Raw genomic sequence first — 15,956 nt, forward strand, 5'->3', positions numbered from 1 at the left:
AAAAAACTTGCCTTTCATCTCCCCAATGCACATCTTGGGAAAATCTGATTTTGTTAAACAAGGTTCACAGTTATATACCTTGGTCTGATATCAGATGCTGTAACAAGATTGCAAAGCTTTTATTATTTTATTTGCTAAAGGCCTATTGAATTTAGAGAACATGATAAAGGCATTTATCAGTAATGTATGCTCTGGTGAGACTTGACAACATAGACTATTGCTGTTTTCATAGATATTAAGGTCAGAAGGGACCATTATGATCATCTAGTCCGACCTCCTGCACAACGCAGGCCACAGAATCTCACCCACCCACTCCTGCGAAAAAGCTCTCATCTATATCTGAGCTACTGAAGTCCTCAAATCGTGGTTTAAAGACTTCAAGGAACAGAGAATCCTCCAGCAAGTGACCCATGCCCCATGTTACAGAGGAAGGCGAAAAACCTCCAGGGCCTCTTCCAATCTGCCCTGGAGGAAAATTCCTTCCCGATCCCAAATATGGCGATCAGTTAAACCCTGAGCATATGGACAAGATTCACCAGCCAGATACCCAGGAAAGAATTCTCTATAGTAACTCAGATCCCACCCCATCTAACATCCCATCACAGGCCACTGGGCCTTTTACCATGAACATTTAAAGATCAATTAATTGCCAAAATCATGTTATCCCATCAGACCATCTCCTCCATAAACTTATCGAGTCTAATCTTAAAGCCAGATAGGTCTTTTGCCCCCACTGCTTCCCTTGGAAGGCTATTCCAGAACTTGGTTAACCTTCGTCTAATTTCAAGTCTAAATTTCCTGATGGCCAGTTTATATCCATTTGTTCTTGTGTCCGCATTGGTACTGAGCTTAAATAATTCCTCTTCCTCTCTGGTATTTATCCCTCTGATATATTTATGGAGAGCAATCATATCTCCCCTCAACCTTCTTTTAGTTTGGGCTAAACAAGCCAAGCTCCTTGAGTCTCCTTTCATAAGACATGTTTTCCATTCTTCGGATCATCCTATTGGCCCTTCTCTGTACCTATTCCAGTTTGAATTCATCCTTCTTAAACATGGGAGACCAGAACTGCACACAGTATTCCAGATGAGGTCTCACCAGTGCCTTGTATTACGGTACTAAAACCATCTTACGTCTACTGGAAATACCTCGCCTGATGCATCCCAAGACCGCATTAGCTTTTTTCACGGCCATATCACATAGGATGACTATGAGCCGCCAATGATCAACCAATACTCCAAAGTCCTTCTGCTCCTCCGTTACTTCTAATTGATGCGTCCCCAGTTTATAACTAAAATTCTTGTTATTAATCCCTAAATGCATAACCTTACACTTCTTACTATTAAATTGCATCTTATTACTATTACTCCAGTTTACAAGGTCATCCAAATCTTCCTGTATGATATACCAGTCTCTCTCTAAATTGGCAATACCTCCCAGCTTTGTATCATCCGCAAACTTTATTAGCACACTCCCACTTTTTGTGCCGAGGTCAGTAATAAAAAGATTAAATAAGATTGGTCCCAAAACTGATCCCTGAGGAACTCCACTGGTAACCTCCTTCTAGCCTGACAGTTCACCTTTTAGTAGGACCCGCTATAGTCTCCCTGTTAACCAATTCCTTATCCACCTTTCAATTTTCATACTGATCCCCATCTTTTCCAATTTAACTAATTCCCTATGTGGCACCATATCAAACGCCTTACTGAAATCTAGGTAAATTGGATCCACTGTGTTTCCTTTGTCTAAAAAATCTGTTACTTTCTCAAAGAAGGAGATCAGGTTGGTATGGCACGATCTACCTTTTGTAAAACCATGTTGTATTTTGTCCCATTTACCATTGACCTCAATGTCCTTAACTACTTTCTCCTTCAAAATTTTTTCCAAGACCTTGCATACTACAGATGTCAAACTAACAAGCCTGTAATTACCTGGATCCCTTTTTTTCCTTTCTTAAAAATAGGAACTATGTTAGCAATTCTCGAATCATACGGTACAACCCATGAGTTTACAGATTCGTTAAAAATTCTTGCTAATGGGCTTGCAATTTCAGTGCCAATTCCTTTAATATTCTTGGGTAAAGATTATCTGGGCCCCCCGATTTAGTCCCATTAAGCTGTTTGAGTTTCTTTTCTATCTCAGATATGGTAGTATCTACCTCCACATCCTCATTCCCATTTGTCATGCTACCATTATCCCTAAGATCCTCTTTAACCTTATTAAAGACTGAGGCAAAGTATTTTTTTAGATATTGGGCCATGCCTAGATTATCCTTGACCTCCACTCCATCCTCAGTGTTCAGCAGTCCCACTTCTTCTTTCATTGTTTTCTTCTTATTTATATAGCTATAGAACCTTTTACTATTGGTTTTAATTCCGTTTGCAAGGTCCAACTCTACTCGACTTCTAGCCTGTCTCACTTTATCCCTACATGTTCTGACCTCAATTAGGTAGCTTTCCTTGCTGATCCCTCCCATCTTCCACTCCCTGTATGCTTTCTGCTTTTTCTTAATCACCTTTCTGAGATGCTTGTTCATCCAGCTTGGTCTACAACTCCTGCCTATGAATTTTTTACCCTTTCTTGGGATGCAGGCTTCCGATAGCTTCTGCAGCTTTGATTTAAAGTAATCCCAGGCCTCCTCTACCTTTAGATCCATAAATTCTTCAGTCCAATCCACTTCCCTAACTAATTTCCTTAATTTTTGAAAGTCAGCCCTTTTGAAATCAAAAACCCTAGTCACAGATTTATTTTTGTTAATCCTTCCATTCAGTTTGAACTGAATTAGCTCATGATCACTTGAGCCAAGATTGTCCCCTACAACCATTTCTTCTATGAGGTCCTCGCTACTCACCAAAACCAAATCTAAAATGGCATCCCCTCTAGTCAGTTCAGCAACTACTTTATAAAGGAGTCCATCAGCTATCGCATCTAGGAAAATGAGCCCTATTATTATTATGAGCACTTGTCCTCCAGTCTATATCTGGGAAGTTAGTCTCCCATGATCATGCAGTTACCATTAGTATTTACTTCATTAAAAACATTAAAGAGGACTCTATCCATATCCAAATTAGATCCCGGCAGTCTATAGCACACCCCAAGCACTATCCCAGGGGAGGCTCTAGTAGTTTTCTTCCCTGTAATTTTTGCCCAGACGAACTCTGTCTTATCCATTCCATCACTTCTTATTTCTTTACATTCTACCTCATCATTGATATACAATGCTACTTTACCACCTTTACCTTTATTTCTGTCTTTCCTAAAGAGCACATACCCTTCAATACCTGTAGTCCAGTCATGACTACTCTTCTGTTATCCCTATAATATCTGGTTTCACTTCCTGCACCAGTAGCTCTAGTTCCTCCATTTTGTTACCTAGGCTCCTTGCATTGGTGTACAAACATCTTAATTTTTGCTGTTTGGCCTCGCTCACTTTCTGTACCCTATTAGGCACGGTCATTCTACAGCCAGTATAACCTATTAGACTGGTATCCACACTGCCCTTCCTCCTTAAATACATTCTCTTACCCATGGCTGTATCATTTCTTACTTCGTTTTCTTCCCTTTCAATGCTAAAATCTAGCATGGAGATTACCTGGACATCTCCCAACCATCTCCCCCAAATTCCTAGTTTAAAGCTCTCTTTATCAGTTGTGCCAGCTTTGATCCTAGAAGTCTATTTCCTTCCCTACTCAGATGAAGTCCATCCCGAGAGAACTGTCCTCTGTCCGTGAATGCCTCCCAGTAGCCATACAAAGCCCTCCTTATAGCACCACTGTCTAAGCCATCTGTTGATAGTCATAATTTTGTCACACCTTTGTTGCCCTTCTCTAGGAACAGGCAGAATCCCACTAAAGATCACCTGAGCCTTGATTTCCTTAAGCGTCTTCCCCAGCCTAGCATAGTCTCCCTTCATATGTTCTAGTGAGAATCTAGCCGTATCATTTGTTCCCACATGAAGGATAATTAGGGGATTCTTTCCCGCTCCCTTTAGGATCCTTTTCAACCTCAGGTCTACATCCCGTATCTTAGCACCTGGAAGACAGCACACCCTTCTATTCTCTAGATCAGCTCTGGTTACAGGCCTGTCTATTCTTCTCAGTATAGAGTCCCCGCTCACATAGACCTGCCTTTTTCTGGTGACGGTGCTATTCTCCAGTCTATCCCCTGTTTCCTCTGGTTGCAAGTTCTTTCCATTCCTATTCTGCCTTGTAATCCTCTTCAACCCATCCTGTATCCTCCTGGGGCTCACATTTGGTGTAGTCTCCATTGACTCTTCCCCTTTTCCTATACGACTAGCCACTCTTCTCTTCTTCCTTGCCCTTCCACCTTCAGTGACTACCTGCTGAGCCCCTTCTTCATTTTCCAACTCTGCAAACCTGTTCTTGAGCTCTATTTCTCCTCCACTAGCCCGTCTTTTCCTCTGCCTGGTTCTTTTAGTCACTTGCTTCCACCGACCACTTTCCTCACCCAGTCTCCCCTCAGAATTCCTCAGTCCTGCTTTCATCTGCAAGTCTGAGCTTTTCCCTTCATTTACCTCATGTCTTTGCTCCATAATCTGCTTGAACCCCTTTCTAAACTCAACCAGACTTTTCACCTGCATCTCCAGACCTCGGATCTTTTCTTCCATCAGCTCTATCAGACGGCATTTCATGCAGACAAAACTCTTACCAGGTCCCCCCTCCAGGATCATGTACATACTGCAGCTTCCACGTCCAGTCATCTTCATTGTGTCTTCCACTACATGGGTCACACCCATGGCTGCCTCTGTATCTGTCCTAGCCTTCCCACCTAAATCCTGTTAATCTGGGAAACACAAATCACACCAAAACAACACCAACCACAGCAAAAACAAACCCCAAACAAGCACCACAATACAAAGTAGCAGACTTTCCCAGTCACTGGATAACTCAGCCAATCAGCTGTTGGACAATGCTGACTGCCTGTCATATACATTCTCTTTAGAGACCATAGCTGAGTCACTGCTAAATTGAGGATCTGAAATGGTCTAGTGCTATTCTTGGACAAATTCTTTCAGATTTGCATTTTAAGAAAGGTTCACTTGGCAAGGAACAGCTCGGAAGATAATCCACTTCTTCCCATTTAGTGTCTTGGTATCTTACTTTTGGGGAAAAATGGGTCCATCTCACAGTGGTGGGGGATTATGAGGCTTAATTAATGTTGATAAAGTGCTTTCAGTTCATCAAATGGAGGATGGAATAATAACAAAATAAAGTGATTAATTTTGGAATGCTCTATTGAAGTGTGGAAGCCTAGTGGTCCTGCATGTCTCTTGTTTTGTCTCATTACTGACTTTGGCTTTCATATGTGAAGGCTCCATCCTCAGTAAGAGCAACAATTCTTCCGGTAGGATCTCGGAATCTGAGAGGAACCAGGTTTGGGTTGTATCTATGTCTGTGCTAATGCTAGGCATGTAGCCCAGCACTCAGTGAGCAAGAAGTCAGTACCTATCCAGACATTTTTATTCTTTTATAGTTTCACTGGAACAATAGAAAAAGACAAGAATCCAAGGCTCCCAGTTAAGAGTCCAGCATCAACTTTAACTCTGGCCCTTTCCACACACCTCTATTTACTTTTGGAAGGACCCTCATGAGTTACCATTTGAAACTTGAGTATTCCTTATTGTGATTAGATGCTGTTTACTGGGAGGACTTTACTGGGGTCTGTTATTAGTGACTTGGATAGTGAAGTAAAGAAGATGCATATAAAATATGCAGACATCAAGCTAGGAGGGGTTGCAAGCACTTCGTCAAGGTCATTTTGAATTCTAATTCTGTCCTCCAAATTGGAGAATAGGTCTGAAATCACCAAGATGAAATTCAGTGAAGACAAATGCAGTGTACTACATTTTAGGAACAAAAAATCCAACAAATGTCATTTGTAAGACACGAGATAATTGTCCCACTCTACTTGGCATTGGTGAGGACTCAGCTAGTGTAGTATGTCCAATTTTGGGTTCCATATTTCAAGAAAGAGGTGGAAAAATTGGAGAGTACAGAGGAGAGCAAAATATGATAAAAGGTATACCATGACCTATGACTAAAGTTTTTTTTTTGTTTTTGTTTTTTAAAAAGGCACGTTTTAAAAAAAGGAGACTGAGGAGGACATAAAAAGAAAAGGAGGACTTGTGGCACCTTAAAACTAACACATTTATTTGAGCATAAGCTTTCATGAGCTACAGCTCACTTCATCTGATGAAAGCGTATGCTCACGAAAGCTTATGCTCAAATAAATTTGTTAGTCTCTAAGGTACCACAAGTGCTCCTTTTCTTTTTGCTAATACAGATTAACACGGCTGCTACTCTGAAACCTGAGGAGGACATGTGATGTCTTCAGATATGTGAAGGGCTGTTATAAAGAGGACAGTGATCTATTGTTCTCCATGTCCACTGAAGGAATATAATTGGCTTAATCTGCAGCAAGGGAGATTTAGGTTAGAAATTAGAAAAAACTTTCTAACAATTAGGATAGTTAAACACTGGAATAGGCTTCCAAGGGAGGCTGTGGAATTCCTGTCTTTGGAGGTTTGTAAGAGCAGGTTAGTTGTGCGAAGGAGGGTCTCGGTATACTTGGTTCGCCTCAGTGTAAGGGGCTGCAGTAGATGAGCTCTCAAGGTCCCTTCCAGCCCTATATTTCTGTGAGTTTGTTTTTCCCCAACAAGGACCGCAGCCTCATTCTGTGCATGTTCTTGTAACATAGTTTTTAAATTTAACTTTTTCAAACCTTTTAAAAAGCAAATAAAAAAAAACAAATTTCCATCATGTAGAACCATATTGACCTCCACATGGATAACGAGCAGAAGTAGAATCTGTAAATCTACAGCAAAGACCTCTGCCACATTGAGCTAACAAAGGCTTGCATTCTATGAACTACTTAGACTATCTTCTAGCTTCCTTTATTTCCAACATTTTAAACCGTGATTCCAATTTTTCTTCATTCAGATGTTGAGGTTTTTTGTTAACTGAATTGTTCTAATGCTTCAGATTTAGCTATATTCAACTCTAACAATTTCATATGACAATTTTAGCTTTTTTGAGATTTTTTTACACCCTTGAAGCTTGGAAAAATTTGGTAAAATACAATTTGGAGGACATATGTAGAGAGCCAGGTCTGGGACTTCTGCAGACTTTATAAGCTGCATGTGACTCTCAGCCAGTGATCTCTAACATAGTGGTGCTCAAAATGTTAGGGCTTAGTTCTTCCATTGAAGTGGTGACAAGCTCGATTTGACCCCTAAGCAACTTTTTCATTAACTGTGCTGCATATGTCAATTCATTTCTATTTCTCCTTATGGTCTAGAGCAGGGGTTTTCAACCTTTTTTCATTTACGGATCCCTAAAAATCTCTAATGGAGGCATGGACCTCTTTGGAAATCTTAGACATAGTCTGCAGACCCACAACAGTCTGTGGATCACAGGTTGAAAACCACTGGCCTAGAGTGTGCACCAATGCTAATAATACCAGGTCAAGTTGGTTTTAAGATGGCACTGGAAAAAGATTAGAATCCTTAAAGATGATACTCCTCACTTTTTGAAAAAAGAAAAGGAGTACTTGTGGCACCTTAGAGACTAACAAATTTATTAGAGCATTAGTTGGGGGCTGAAGGTGATAACTAGTGGCGTTTTGTTATTTTCTTTGTTGGGCCTGTTCTGTAGTAGGTGACTTCTGGGTACTCTTCTGGCTCGGTCAATCTGTTTCTTCACTTCAGCAGGTGGGTATTGTAGTTGTAGGAATGCATGATAGAGATCTTGTAGGTGTTTGTCTCTGTCTGAGGGGTTGGAGCAAATGCGGTTATATCGTAGCGCTTGGCTGTAGACAATGGATCGAGTGGTATGATCTGGGTGAAAGCTAGAGGCATGTAGGTAGGAATAGCGGTCAGTAGGTTTCCGATATAGGGTGGTGTTTATGTGACCATCGCTTATTAGTACCATAGTGTCCAGGAAGTGGATCTCTTGTGTGGATTGGTCCAGGCTGAGGTTGATGGTGGGATGGAAAGAGGTTGATGGTGGGATGGAAATTGTTGAAATCATGGTGGAATTCCTTAGTCTCTAAGGTGCCACAAGTACTCCTTTTCTTTTTGCGAATACAGACTAACATGGCTGCTACTCTGAAACCTCACTTTTTGAAGTGTCATATATGCAACTTTTCTGGACCACCTCAAACAATGCCACCCCCCTGTGGCAGGCAAGCATTTCTTTGGAAATTAGAGCAGCAGTAAATGTCAGCCTTAGAATGCAACGTATCTTAGATCCTTAACTATGGAATTGCTATTGTGGTTCTATAACACTACCAAGCTGAGGCAAGGGTTGGCAGACAATCAGGATTTTCATGTCAGAGCATGTCTGTAGGACCGTTGAACTCTTGATGTTTCTCTGCCCTAATACAAAACATGCAGAAAGACCTGTTATCAGAAAGGCTTCATGAAAGGGCTAAGCAGCTCTGCCTGCTCAAATCTGATTGTTTTTCGGTAATTACCACCCAGTCTCTGCTTGACCTATTTAAAAATACATTGTCTTTGAATTCAGTGAAACATAGTGAATCAGTGGAGATTAGGGGCAGAGTAGAGCCTGCTACAGATCCACTGAAAGTGACTGGGGTGCTCTTTATCCAGTAAATAACATTGAACATCCTCTGAACAAGAATTTGATAATTGGGGTTTGGTCATGCAAATTACATTCAATTAAGACATTTATTTTTTCCTTTAAATCATTTCAGAAGTGTTATAACCAACTCTGGTGCCACATGGGGGAAATTTGAGAGTTATATTTATTATCCTGTTCATTTCCCTAGGCAGAGTGGAAGAGTCAAGATACACTTATCTTTACACCTTCCCCTTTTCCTTACTTCTACTTCCCCGTTACTAATCTCCACTTATCACACCTTTTTGCTATTCTTTCTCCTTTCCCATAGCCAGAAGTCTCTTCCTTGACCTGAACACCCTTGCATTAAGCTCTTGATGTGCAACCAGCAGACTGAGAGCACAACTAGAATTGAAATGTCTGTTAATACTGAAAGATGTACATTTTTCTTGCCTCTAACATGAATACCTGTTAGCACAAGTGCTGTCCCAGGAGATAAAAATGACCTATCGTTGGGTTGAGTTTATACACTCAAGTGTGGTACTGCAACCTGAACTGAACCCTGAGTAATGTCTGAGTTTATTTTTAAGATGTTAGGAGACACATGCAGAGTCTGAAATTTTAAAGAGCTCTTAAAATAGAGGTTAAAGAGGAAAGAGTACTAAAATGACACAGTTGTGTGGCAGTTATGCGGTCTGATGACTAAGAAAGTTTTAAAGTTTTGTCCTGATATGTATTTAAAATCCTGTTACATCATTTTGTGATATGACCTATCAAAGCCACCACACTATCTTTCAGAGTGGTAGCCATGTTAGTCTGTATCAGCAGAAAGAACGAGGAGTACTCTTGCACCTTAAAGAGTAACAAATTTATTTGAGCATAAGCTTTCGTGGGCTAAAGCCCACTTCATCAGATGCATGCAGTGGAAAATACAGTAGGAAGAAACTATCTTTGTAAATAAGGAGGTGGGGGGAGAGGACATAATTTGTTCCTTATTTTCTAGTTCTTACTTCATTTATAATTTTATTTAGTTACCTTCCAAAAATTAAGAAAATTGGCAAAACTAATATTTGCTAGATCATTTCACAATGGTTCTTTTTGTGGGCAGACGAAGCAGACTCGTACACTCTGTGTGTAGATTTATATGCACATGATTCAGCATGAAGTGTAATTGTGGTGGCTTATAGTGTAATTACTAAGGTATGACAATCTTTTGGCTGGCGTGCAGTAGATATTCCAAGTTGATGCTCTCCATGTCAACATCTAGTTCTTATGAATGGATTTCTCATTAGTTTTTCTTGGTAAAGTGTTATGTGCATGTTAAATCTCAGGCTGGATTGATTTAAATCAGTGATTTAAATCGCCAATTTTAATTATGATTTTAAATCAGCAAGTAGGAAACCTTGATTTAAATTAAGTTTAATCTTCGTTTGCATTTATACTTAATTATTTTCCTAAAGGAAAGGTTGATTCTCCTTGGTTGGCAACCATTAAAACATGTTGATTTGTAACTAAATATAGCCATTACACTCAATTTGGTACCTCTTTTTGTATATCTATACACTGTATCAATAAATGTTTGTTTAAACATTCTTGGCTTTAAGTTGGGGTTGTTCAAGGTGGGCATTGGACTCCGCCAAGGGTGCGTCTTGTCCTCACTCCTGTTCGTGATTTTCAGGAACAGGATATCAGGGTGCAGCCGAGCTGTGGAGTACATCCGATATGGGGATTCAGAGGTGGCATCTCTGCTGTTTGCAGACGATGATGTCCTTGCTTCTTCAGATTGCAGTGTCTGACATGCACTCAAATATTTCGCTGCTGAGTGTGAAGCGGCTGGGATGAGAGTTGGCACCTCCAAATCAGAGGTCATGGTCCTCTCCTGGAAGAAGGTGGACTTCTCTCTTCAGGTGAAGGGGGCAGCAGCTGCCCTCAGTGGAAGAGTTCAAGTATCTAGGGATCTTGTTCACAAGTGATGGTGAGCGTGAGAGTGTGGCAGCAGTGATGTGGATGCTGACCTGATCCATGGTAGTGAAGCGGGAGCTGAGTTCTCGGATGAAGCTCTCTGTTTACAGGTCACTCTACGTGCCCATCCTCACCTATGATCATGAACTTTGGGTAATGACCAAAAGGACGAGATTGTGTGCACAAGCGGTGGAAATGAGGTTTCTCCACTGGGTGGCTGGGCTTACTCTCTGAGACAGGGTGAGGAGCCTGGCTATTCGGGAAGGCCTTGGAGTAGAGTATGCTAAGTATGACCCCCTGGGAGGCTTCTATTGGAACTCTACCAGGCACATCCCATTGGGCTGAGGTCCTGAGGCTGACCCAGGACATGCTGGAGGGATCGTATTTCCCGGGTGGCCTGGGAATGCTTGGGAATCCCCCAGGAGGACCTGAAAGCTGTTGCAGAGGAAAAACGGGTCTGGCCCTCTGTACTCTCCATGCTGCCGCCGCAACGGTCACCAGGAAAAGTGGCATAAAGGAAGAGGAAGAAGAGAGAGAATTTGTTTAAGCACTATATAGCTTAACATATGTTGAATCAGTCTTATTTTACGTTTTTTATTTTAGAAAATAATGAATGATGTATTATTTTCTAGATTAATTTTTGCTCATGATTTGTGTCATGCTGCATTTGGATGGAAATTGGAATTCAATTATATATACAAAACAATATTTAAAATGTTGTTAAATAAAACTCCTTTAATAATAATAATAACAATAATAATAATAATAAATATTATTATTTATCAAAACATATTTTGCATTTAAAACTGTGATTCATTAAGCATTTATCAAAACATTTTGCATTTAAAACTAAGTGATTTATTAAGCTAAGGAGGTATTATCTGTAGTTAGTCAATTAAACTGTTGGAGTGCTTCAATATTATTCATAATTATTACCAGTATAATACTTATTTGTACTTGTTATTCCTAAGGTCATAATTAAAGCCCAGGTTAACACTGCACTAATAAAATCCTGTTCATACATCAGAATTAAAATAGGTACAACATTTAAAAGGTGACCCACTAGACAATTTAAGTAGGCTGAGTAAGTGTACAGAACAGGACAATTATGGAGTGATCCATCCCTATGTTCCACTCCCAGCTTTTGATAGGATGACTTTAAAGGTCTGACTGAGTATGAGGTTGGCTAATAGGGGCCTGTCTTTTGGCTATCACAACATCCCATGGCAATGAGTTCCACGGGTTAGTTGTGTGTTGTGTGGAAAAAATACTTCCTCTTGTTTGTATTAAATCTGCTGCATGTTAATTTCACTGGGTGATCCCTGGTTTTTGTATTGTGAGAAAGGGTAAATAACACTTCTCTCTTCACTTTTTCTGCACCATTCATATTATATACCTCTATCATATTCCCCCCTTAGTTGTCTCTTTTCTAAGTTGAACATCCCTAATATTTTTAGTTTCTTCTTGTATGGGAGCCATTCCATACGCTTGATCATTTTGGTGAACCTTTCCCAATTCCAACATATCCTTTTTGAGATGGGAAAACTTGAACTGGACACGATATTCAAGGTGCGGCCACACCATAGATTTATATAGTGGCATTATATTTTCTGTCTTATTTTCTAAGACTTTCCTAATAGTTCCTAATATACTGTTAGCCTTTTTAATTGCTGCTATGCTCTGAGGAGACGTTTTCAGAGAACTATCCATGGTGACTCCCCAAGATCTTTCTTGGGTGGTAACAGCTAATTTAGCAACTACAGCCCCTGGCATTCCAATATTAGTATTCCCCTGAGCAAAATCTAGGAATTACACTTACTCATGCAGTGGCTTTTTCAGTTTGCACTCTTGCAGACTTGTGTAAGATCCTCATACAAGTGAAAATGGGTGACCTATGCCAGGATCCCAGAAATTCAGAGGTTGACTCAGAGTCCCCCTGCCCTAACGCTAACAAAAACATTCATATTTAATAGAAAGCTTCCAGTTTCTGTAGCCATTTATTCTGCTTCCTTAGAACCAAGAAGGAGCTGGTGGAGTCTGCTTTCCTTCTGAGGTCAGTTTCTTTAACCTTCAACAAGCAGTTTATTTTCAGTAGGGAGTAGTTCTATAAGAACCTCTCTCTACCCTATTTTTTCCTTTTTGGAGCATCTTATGAACTTGTTAAACGGTTAGCTTCAATCATCGCTTCACTCCCCCCCCCCCCCCGTTTCCTCCGTGTGAGATGTAGATATGATTTAATCATCATCCTCACAAGTAATGTGATAGTAATACCCTAAGTTACTGCCATGTGGTGGTGACACCTATTGGGTCATCTTATATCAGCCACTAAAACTCAAGTCCTTATGGTGCTTAAGGAAATGCAAATCCATCTGAAAGTCTCACAATCACTTACTGGCTCTATTGTCAAGTAAAACATTTGCATGCCAATAACCAGCATTGGCTTATAAAAAGAAAAGGAGTACTTGTGGCACCTTAGAGACTAACAAATTTATTAGAGCATAAGCTTTCGTGAGCTACAGCTCACTTCATCGGATGCATTTGGTGGTGCATCCGATGAAGTGAGCTGTAGCTCACGAAAGCTTATGCTCTAATAAATTTGTTAGTCTCTAAGGTGCCACAAGTACTCCTTTTCTTTTTGCGAATACAGACTAACACGGCTGCTACTCTGAAACCATTGGCTTATAGTTAATGGATTTAAATAATGGAAATTCTGGGTATGGTTCTGCCAATCTACCCAATTACATATCCTCATAAAATATACACAGAGAAGGTGGCATTATGGAACAACTAAATGTTTAGGTTTTTCATTATGTCAAACCTATGTGGGGAGCAGGGATCCTCCTTTTGATGATTGCTTCCTTTGTGCCCCTTACTGGTTGGTAACTGCCTTTTAAAGGATCCACACTACAGCATCTGTCGTAGGCAAGGGATGGGAATATAAAGCCCATCCTAACTGATGCTAAATTTCCCAGTGGATCTTGTCGTAGCACAAAGTGGTGGTCTTTGCTGCTTCTACTCATTTTGCTGAGAGCTGAGCACTCTGCCTTCACAGGACGTCCAACCCTGATTGGCCTGTGGAACTGAAAAGGGGCTTGGGCTGTAACTTTGGTCTCCTAGATAGTTTAAAAAAAAAAAAAAAGACAATCATAACTCTGGTGCTGAAGTTAACTTTAATTCTTTTTTCATTATTTCTAGCCTCAGACCAATAGATTCTGTTCTGTTTGGTACAGCGACAGCACGTTACATCTGGACTAGCCATATGCTAATTATAATGAGCAAAATGTTAAGTCTGCCATCAGCTCAATGGAATTTCTTCTTTCCTTCCCTTTTCAGGCTGTGTTGTGGACTTTGAAACCCTTAAGTAGAGCTGCTGATCTTGATGTACTTCACTGGTTCCCTCTGTTAACTACAGTCCTCTGATGTGCCACCGCACTGTCTTTTACATAAAAACATTAAATAAAGGGAAGCATCACTCAAGAACTTAATTTAGTGAAACTGCTATATAAGATGGTGTTTGTCGTCTTGGAATAGAGTGCTTTTTTTAGCTTTTTTTGTAATATCAGAAATAAGCAATACTTTACCAAAGTTTGTTTAAAAATCAAATTTACACAAGTTAAGAGGGAAGGTGCTGTACATCTGGGGTTGGGCTTGGGTTATGGGAGATTGCAAGTATCGGTTCCAAGGTTCACGAGGTACATACATATCACATAACCAGCATAGATCCAGATTGGGGTGCAGGAGTTTTAAAAACATCAGTGGATAAGTAGGCTCAGATACACCACCCATGGAATGTATTAAGAGTCCAAGTCAGTAGTTGTGTAGAGAATAAGTGCATGGATGGGGTGCATTCCTCAGTTCGTCAGGGAAGGAAGTGGGTTGTTTCCCTGGTCGGTGGTCTTGGTTACTCGGCCTGGTACTGGCGGTGTCCTGTGATGTGTTCCGTATAGATGTCTCTGGACCACCTGATGGTGTCGGACACCATGAGCTATCTCGTGAGCTGGGTATAGCATCGACCGACTCTGCATGCTCTCAATACCGGCTCGTTGTGGGGGTCCCATAGAATCATAGAATCATAGAATATCAGGGTTGGAAGGGACCCCAGAAGGTCATCTAGTCCAACCCCCTGCTCAAAGCAGGACCAAGTCCCAGTTAAATCATCCCAGCTAGGGCTTTGTCAAGCCTGACCTTAAAAACCTCTAAGGAAGGAGATTCTACCACCTCCCTAGGTAACGCATTCCAGTGTTTCACCACCCTCTTAGTGAAAAAGTTTTTCCTAATATCCAATCTAAACCTCCCCCATTGCAACTTGAGACCATTACTTCTCGTTCTGTCATCTGCTACCATTGAGAACAGTCTAGAGCCATCCTCTTTGAAACCCCCTTTCAGGTAGTTGAAAGCAGCTATCAAATCCCCCCTCATTCTTCTCTTCTGCAGACTAAACAATCCCAGCTCCCTCAGCCTCTCCTCATAAGTCATGTGCTCTAGACCCCTAATCATTTTCGTTGCCCTTCGTTGTACTCTTTCCAATTTATCCACATCCTTCCTGTAGTGTGGGGCCCAAAACTGGACACAGTACTCCAGATGAGGCCTCACCAGTGTCGAATAGAGGGGAACGATCACGTCCCTCGATCTGCTCGCTATGCCCCTACTTATACAACCCAAAATGCCATTGGCCTTCTTGGCAACAAGGGCACACTGCTGACTCATATCCAGCTTCTCGTCCACTGTCACCCCTAGGTCCTTTTCCGCAGAACTGCTGCCGAGCCATTCGGTCCCTAGTCTGTAGCGGTGCATTGGATTCTTCCATCCTAAGTGCAGGACCCTGCATTTATCCTTATTGAACCTCATTAGATTTCTTTTGGCCCAATCCTCCAATTTGTCTAGGTCCTTCTGTATCCTATCCCTCCCCTCCAGCGTATCTACCACTCCTCCCAGTTTAGTATCATCCGCAAATTTGCTGAGAGTGCAATCCACACCATCCTCCAGATCATTTATGAAGATATTGAACAAAACGGGCCCCAGGACCGACCCCTGGGGCACTCCACTTGACACCGGCTGCCAACTAGACATGGAGCCATTGATCACTACCCGTTGAGCCCGACAATCTAGCCAGCTTTCTACCCACCTTATAGTGCATTCATCCAGCCCATACTTCCTTAACTTGCTGACAAGAATGCTGTGGGAGACCGTGTCAAAAGCTTTGCTAAAGTCAAGAAACAATACATCCACTGCTTTCCCTTCATCCACAGAACCAGTAATCTCATCATAAAAGGCGATTAGATTAGTCAGGCATGACCTTCCCTTGGTGAATCCATGCTGACTGTTCCTGATCACTTTCCTCTCCTCTAAGTGCTTCAGGATTGATTCTTTGAGGACCTGCTCCATGATTTTTCCAGG

At 41.2% G+C, this 15,956-nt stretch overlaps 1 protein-coding gene and 1 long non-coding RNA gene across 8 annotated transcripts in view; both read left to right on the forward strand.

Moving 5' to 3' along the window:
• RPTOR (regulatory associated protein of MTOR complex 1) overlaps window positions 1–15,956 on the forward strand; it is a 323,167-nt gene that overhangs the window by 71,569 nt on the left and 235,642 nt on the right. The gene's annotated exons all lie outside the window — the stretch shown is intronic.
• Window positions 12,464–14,036, forward strand: LOC122456568. The gene is made up of 2 exons (XR_006275507.1): window positions 12,464–12,612; window positions 13,893–14,036. It is a non-coding gene; the product is annotated as an uncharacterized LOC122456568 (long non-coding RNA).

This window comes from Dermochelys coriacea, chromosome 14 (genome assembly GCF_009764565.3).
Source record: "Dermochelys coriacea isolate rDerCor1 chromosome 14, rDerCor1.pri.v4, whole genome shotgun sequence".
Taxonomy (NCBI): Eukaryota; Metazoa; Chordata; order Testudines; family Dermochelyidae; genus Dermochelys; species Dermochelys coriacea.